This window comes from Talpa europaea (genome assembly GCF_964194135.1).
Source record: "Talpa europaea genome assembly, chromosome: 12".
Classification (NCBI taxonomy): Eukaryota; Metazoa; Chordata; class Mammalia; order Eulipotyphla; family Talpidae; genus Talpa; species Talpa europaea.
Window position 1 is genome coordinate 80,680,938 of NC_140079.1, and position 7,394 is coordinate 80,688,331.

A 7,394-nucleotide genomic window follows, 5' to 3' on the forward strand; every position below is an offset into this window, starting at 1 on the left:
CCCCAGGCACACAGCTTTCCCTGCCAAGCTCCACCAACCAGACCTGGGGCTTCTTGTTCCTTCAGTGTGTTGGTAGCATAGCCCCCTACCAGTAATAGTGGTTCTCATCTCTCCTAGAGCCAATGCCCCTGCCCCCATTCCTGTCAAAGACACAATAGTAAGGGAAGGACCGCGTCCAGTGGGTGTGGGGGATGCTGGCATGGAGGGGGGCTTGGCCTCATATCCTGTCAGGCTGCCAAGGGAAGAGAGGAAACAAAAGACTTCCCCCTGCTGGGACAATGAGCTCCCATTACTTCTGCCCCCCCTTCCTAGCCCCCACCCCCACCTCTCCCTTTTAGCTTTGGCCCCCAGCCCCTTTGCCTCCCTTCTCTCCACCTCCGGGCCCTCTGGTAGCCTTGGCCTCTGCTGTGAGCTCTGCACTTCTCCTTGCCTCCTTCCTATCAGTTTTCACCGCTGTGTCCTCCTGGTCATGGTTGTCTCAGTCTCCTACAATTCCACCACTGCTCGGGGTCTCTTCCCCTTCCCCAGATGGGGGGCTGTGTGGGCAAGATTCCACTGGTTAGGGCGTAAATCACACCTCTTTGGGCCTCCCTGGTGGCGTAAGAGGTTAAGTCACAGACTATGAAGCTATCTAAGCTATCAGTAGCCACTGCAGCACCAGTTCAATCCCTGGCCCGGGAGCTACCCACATGGCACAACAGACCTCCCCTGTCTCGCATGCTCCCCTCTGCAGTGTATTTCAGTCAATCCGCCTGTTCTGTTCCCACTCTGTCTCTGGTGAATCCTCTCACCCACCACACCTCTGGCCAGTACTCCAGTTCTTGTATGCATAAATAAAAAAAGTATCTTTAAAAACAAAATCACACCTCTTTGATGGCTAGTGGAAAGTAGAAGCTCCACAGAGGACAGTTCGAAGGTAGAGGGAGGCATGTGCCCTTTGCCTGGCCTGGCTGAGGGTGTACAGATCCTTGGAAGTGGAACTGGAAGGCTGTGCTCTTATTCTGAGTGTGTTGTAAGAACCACAATGGAGTCAGCTGATCTGACGCTGAATACAATGGATAGGTCACTCAACCTTCTGAGCCTGTCTCTTCACGTGTGCATGCGCAGAACTGGGGTGCAGGCCAGAGGTGAGGGGTATGTGAGAGAGGATTCACCAGAGGCAGAGTGGGGAGCAGAACAGGCAGACTGACTGAAATACACTGCTGAGGGGAGCAGCGGGCAAGTCAGGAGAGGTCTGCTGCACCATTTGGGTCAGCTTCCTGGCCAGCCAGGGATTGAACTCATGCTGCAGTGGCTGGCCATAGCTTGGTAGCACTGTATCTTTAACCCCTGCGCTACCAGGGAGGCCCCCCAGTGCTGAGACTTTAACCCCTGTGCCACTAGAGAGGCCCCTTCACATCTGTTTTTTCAAAAAAAATTAGTGAAGTAGTAAAGTTTTCCTCAGTCTTTCCAGTCAGAACAGTCTCCTCCACACCTCCCATTCCCACACCCTTCAACACCCACCTCCATCAACCTATAACTCCTAAACTTGTATCTCTGGCCAAAAAGCTATCTCTGAGAACCAGGCCCATAGCTCAGATGTGGGTGACTTCTTGGCATGCTGCCTGGATGGTACACAAGGATCTCAAACTCAACAAGCCCATCTTCTCCCCCCACCTCCCCATAGTACCTCTTTCACCTGACTGCCCAAGTCTGAAATTTTTTCTTTTAAAGATTTATTTATTTTTATACAAGAGTTGGGGTACAGGCCAGAGGCAGGGGAGGGTGAGAGGATTCACCAGAGACAGAGCAGGGAGCAGAACAGGCAGACGATAGAAATACACTGCTGAGGGGAGCAGTGGGCGCGACAGGAGAGGACTGCTGCTCCATGTGGGATTCTCGCCAGCTGGCGGGAATCGAACCGGCACTGCAGAGGCTGTGGACAGCTTCACAGGGCGGCGCTCAACCCGCTGTGCCACCAGGGAGGCCCCAAGTCTGAAATTTAAATCATCTTGATTTCAGTCTTTCTCACCTCCACAGCTAGGCTCCAAATCCTGCTTCCTTTATATCTCTTGAATTCTCCCCTGAGCCCCCCAGGCCCCACCAACACCTCTATGTGAATTCAAGCCCTCACTGTCATTTGGGGGAATTGCATCAGGTTTTCTTTCCCTTCTATCTTGGCTCCCTTCAGCCTATTTTCCAAAGATGTATGTTGTGGGATCTTTGTATACAAATGCAAAGATGGGGACTCCCTGGTGGCACAAGGGGTTAAGCACAGCACAGTTTGATCCCCGGCTGGCTGGCCAGGGAGCTACCCACATGGCATAGCAGACCTCTCATGTCTTGCCCGCTGCTCCCCTCAGCAGTGTATTTTGGTCCAACTTCTTGTTCTGTTCGCCACTGTCTCTGGTGAATCCTCTCATCCCCCCGCACCTCTGGCCTGTACCCCAGTTCTTGTATGCATAAATAAATAAATCTTGAAAAAAAATTAATAATAACCAAACCAAACAAACAAAAAACAAATCCAAGCTTGTCATTTTCCCTGAAACTCTTCAGTAGCTCCCTAGGTGTTCAGGACTAGCCACACTCCTGGGAAGTCCTATAATGACCTAGCCTGGCCTTTGCACACCATTCCAGTTGGTCCACTGTCACTGTCCTTGCACTCTACACTGGTGCCATGAAGGCTGGCAGCTTGGGGACTATCTCACCTTGTCCATGCTTTTATATTTGCTGCCTTTAAGGCAGACTTTCCTTCAAGTCTCCTCAGGAATCCACAGATGGTATTGTCTCTGGAAATGTCACCCTGAACTTGCAGCCTGGGTTCTCTTTATGCACCACCTGGTGCTGTGGGATCCTCTAGATGCACCTAGGTACTTATGCTTGACACTTAGTTGCCTGGATTCTGTTGAAGCTATTCTGTTCTGGAAGGCAGAAGATGACTTTGTCCCTAGTCCTTGCCCATAATTAATTTTTTTTAATTTATGCATACAAGAGCTGGGGTACAGGCCAGAGGTGTGTGGGGGGGAGATGATTCACCAGAGATAGAATGGGGAACAGAACAGGCAGACTGACTGAAATACACTGCTGAGGGGAGCAGCAGGCGAGACAGGAGAGGTCTGCTGCACCATGTGGGTCAGCTCCCTGGCCAGGATGGAACTCATGCCGCAATAGCTGGTGATAGCTTGATCGTGCTGAGACTTAAACCACTGCACCACCAGGGAGGCCCTGGTCCATCGTTTATTTATTTATTTATTTTTAAAGATTTATTATTTTATGCATACAAGAACTGGTGTGGGGGCCTCCCCAGTGGCGCAGCGGTTGAGCGCTGGGTTGCGAAGCTGCCCGCGGCCTCTGCGACGCGGGTTCGATCCCCGGCTGCTCCCCGGCCACTGGAGGAGGGTCCCACTTGGCGCGCAGACCTCTCCTGCTGCCCGCTGCTCCCCTCAGCAGTGTACTTCGGTCCTTCTGCCTGCTCTGTTCCCTGCTCTGGCTCTGGTGAATTCTCTCACCCTCCCATGCTTCTGATTGTACCCAGTGCATGTACAAACAAACCATCAAACAAACAAACAAATAAATAAATAAAAACATGCCTCTCTAAAAAAAAAAAAAAAGAACTGGTGTGTAGGCCAGAGGTGTGTGTGTGGGGGGAGAGGATTCACCAGAGACAGTAGGAAACAGAACAGACTGACTGAAATACACTGCTGAGGGGAGCAGTGGGCGAGACAGGAGGTCTGCTGTGCCATACATGGGTCGGCTCCCTCGCTGGAGATCAAACTCATGTTGCAGTGGCTGGCAGTAGCTTGATAGCACTGTCTTTAACCCCTGCACCACTACAGAGCTCACTGTGGCCCATAGTTTAATAAATAATTGCCCTGTCATTTGGGGGAACTGCATTTGGGAAATGGGAAATCAAAGGAATAACTAGTCAACAAATTTTATTGAACATGACTATGAGCCAGGTCTGCACTGGACTAACAGCGGTAAGACATATGTTGAACCTGATTTCATGAGCCATGTACAAGTTAATATACAATCAATAATAAATTAATAAAGGCTTACATGCACATGTCTATCACAACATTGTGTTTGATGAGTTCAGGAAGCTTTGTGGTGGTCAGACAAGATTTGAATTCAGATTTTGTGTCCTGAAGCTTAACAATTTGAAGGAACCTCCTTAAGAAAACCAAAACAAAATTATAAACGTAACATTTGGAATAAAAGTTAATGTTTATTCAGATTGAGAAATCACAATCAGTTGCAAATGTTAAAGTGACAAATACTGTATTACAAAGTCTAGAAAAACAGCGTATTGGTAGTAAACAACTGTCCAACTCGCTCTATATTTTTATTTCTTACCTTTTTCTTAAATGTGTGTGCTCCGATTACCTCTTTTTTTTTTAAAGATTTATTTTTATTTATTTATGCATACAATATCTGGAGTGTAGGCCAGAGCGGTAAGGGGACTAACCAGAGACAGAGTGGGGAGCAGAACAGGCAAACCTATTCACTGCTGAAGAGAGCAGCGGGCAAGTCAGGAGAGGTCTGCTGCACCATGTGGGTTAGCTCTCTATCTGGGGATGGAACTTATGTCGCAGTGACTGGCATAGCTTGATAGCACTAAGACTTTAACCCCCGTGCCACCAGGGAGGCCCTCTGACCACCTCTTCATGTGATTTTGTAATATTATTTCCTATCCTTTCGGTATCTCGGTCTTTTTCTAGTATGGCTGATTGAATTTTGGCTTTCACTATTGAGAATTTATAAGAATCTCTTTAAGCTTTATAACTCCTTATTGGTAATGTCAAAACTATCAAATTCCTTTATGTAAGAGCTGTAGGATTTCATGTCATTTCAGATGTTCTCCACTCTGTCTGCCTTCTAAAATGTTTTATTAATCAGGGTGGTGGGAGGGGCCAGTAGATAAAGGGCTGAAGCTTAATTTCATGAGTTGTCAGGTAAAATGTAACACAAAATGGTGAAAGGGATGATTTATTACAGATAGGAAGTGTTCTAATTCTAAGATTGCTTAAAACCACTATAGTGATATGGATAGCAAAAAGAAAACCCTACCAATTATTCAGGGGTGCTCCATTCAAGGTGATGAGAGATAGTGTTTTGATCACGAGCAGGGACAGGAGTGACAGCTTACTATGGGGGGGGGGGACCAGTGAAGTGATCTAATAATGAGGAAGAGAGGATCAGAGATTTGTTTGGGTCTGTGGAACAAGCATCAGTTGGGTAATGATGTAGAAGCTCACCTGTGGAATGGAATTCACTGGGAAGTGGTCCAGGGGGCTCAGAGGGTAGAGGAAATGACTTCACACCTATGGGACAGACCAAGAGTAATTTCTGATACTGGGATGAAAATTACAGATATCCTCTCCATGGAAAGGGAAAATAATATTATTTCTTTCAGATTTTAAGATCTTTGAGGCCTTGAGTCATGTTTTCCAAACTGTGCAAACTAGCACAGTGAACACCAGCACATAGTAGCTGCTTAATAAAGGTTTCATTTTTATTAATTTTATTGTTATATTCTAAATACTAAGAACTGGATTACACGCTGGGGGACAGGGGCTGAGGACCCCATGATATGGGGTGACTGAGTATTTTTTTACATCAGCTGCTCTCCTCCCTATTGCTTTAGGGTTCTGGTCCTCAGGCGACAGAAATATAGGGTTCAAATCTTCAGTGACCTGTTACCCCTTCATCCCTCTGTCTCAGCCTCATTCCACCCTGCTTCATTTCTGTGTCTCTGAGTGTCTCTCATCATTCAGGCCACGAATCCCCCACCCCATAATGATGAATCATAGTTCCTCCATATGATGCAACCCTTCCAAAATGAGAAAAGGCAAGCCATCTGAGGGGAGAACCCAGGAGGGGACAGAGACCCTAGGGAATCTGAGCTCAGAGTGAGAGAAGGAAAGGTGTGTGGGGAGTGGAGGTGGGGGGATGAGTAGCCTAGAGGGAGAAACTTGAATAAGAGAAGGGAGATTAGGTTTGGCTCAGGGAAGGAGGAGGGGATTCCCAGCCCTGGCCTGGTCTGCCTGGCTCCAGCAAAGCCGGCTGTTTCCTGCCCTCAGTGACCCCCCCCACCCCGGAGCAGGACCCAGGCAGGGCAACGAGGAAGGGCAGGGGTGTAGGGAGCACCACTTGTGGCAGGAAGATAAGTGCACTGTGACAAGAGGTCACTGCAGGCCTGGCTGTCCTCTCGGGTGTTGGAGGCTCTTGGCAGTCCCCCAAGTTCTGAGAACTCCTTCCCTGCCTCCTGTCTCCTCCAGACTGTCCCCCTCGAAATACCTTGAGCTAAGCCCCTTTCTTCCAGTTTGTCCCCCGGCAGAGTCAAACCACCCCATGACCCACACTGTAGGTGAACCAACCTAGAGGAGGATTGGTGGGAGGAGCACTGCTTTCCTGGACCCTCCCCTCTGATGGGATGGGGGGGTGGTAGGAGGGGGGCGCAGGCTACGAGAGGAAAGGCCTCCCAGCCATCCCAAGGGCCCCCAGGAGCCAGACAGGAAACAGCTTCAGGAAAGACTGCGGCAACCCGGGCCCCAGCCCCAGGGGTCAGGTCTTCTGGCGGCAAGGAGCCTCCCAAACTCGACAACGGGAGCGCAGACAGTGATTTGAGAATCCATTCCCCGCCGCTCGGACCCACCTGCCTGTTATTTACCCTTGCTTCCATTATTTTTGTATAGTCCTTTCCACCTCAATCGATTGCCCCGCTTCCTCCCCACATTTTCCGGCGCCAGGGCGCGCACACAGCAGGTCCCCAACAGTCAGTGTCTGTTGAATGTTTATGTGAACGCCACGGGGTTATCTAAGATGGGCTCGCGGTCTCCCGGCCCCGCTGGGCCATCCTCCATCCTTACAAGCGTTCCCCAAACACGGCCCCCTGCACCAACTAGGGGGTGGCGATCGCATCCAGTACAAACCGAAGTCCTCAACGGGGTCCGACGGGCTTGGAGCCTACAAAGCACATTTTTGCGCACGTCCGTGGCCCTCAGCGTGGCTGGGCGTGTTTCTCTGCTCCCTGGGGTGTGCCGGCTTCGGACCCGGCCCCCGGGCCGAGGCCGGGACACTGGCAGCCCGAGCCAGGGCGCTCGGCCACCGCGCACGTCGGGGCCGCCCCCCGGCTCCGCGCCCGCCGCCCCTCCCCCTCTTCCAAACTTTCTCCAACTTCCCGACCTGCTCAGCTCCGCGCCCAGCTCCGCTTCCCTTATGAATTATTCAGCAGCGCGCGCTCCAATCAGCGCACCCCAGCCTCCAAGCCGAGTTCGGGCGGGGGGGAGGAATGGGGGCTCCCCCGCCCCCCGCGCGCCCCTCCCTCCCCGGTCAGGCGCCGCCCGACCCAGTCCCAGCCCGGCCCAGCCCCTGCCCACCGGCCCCGCGCCGCCTCGCCCTCCCTCCCGCTC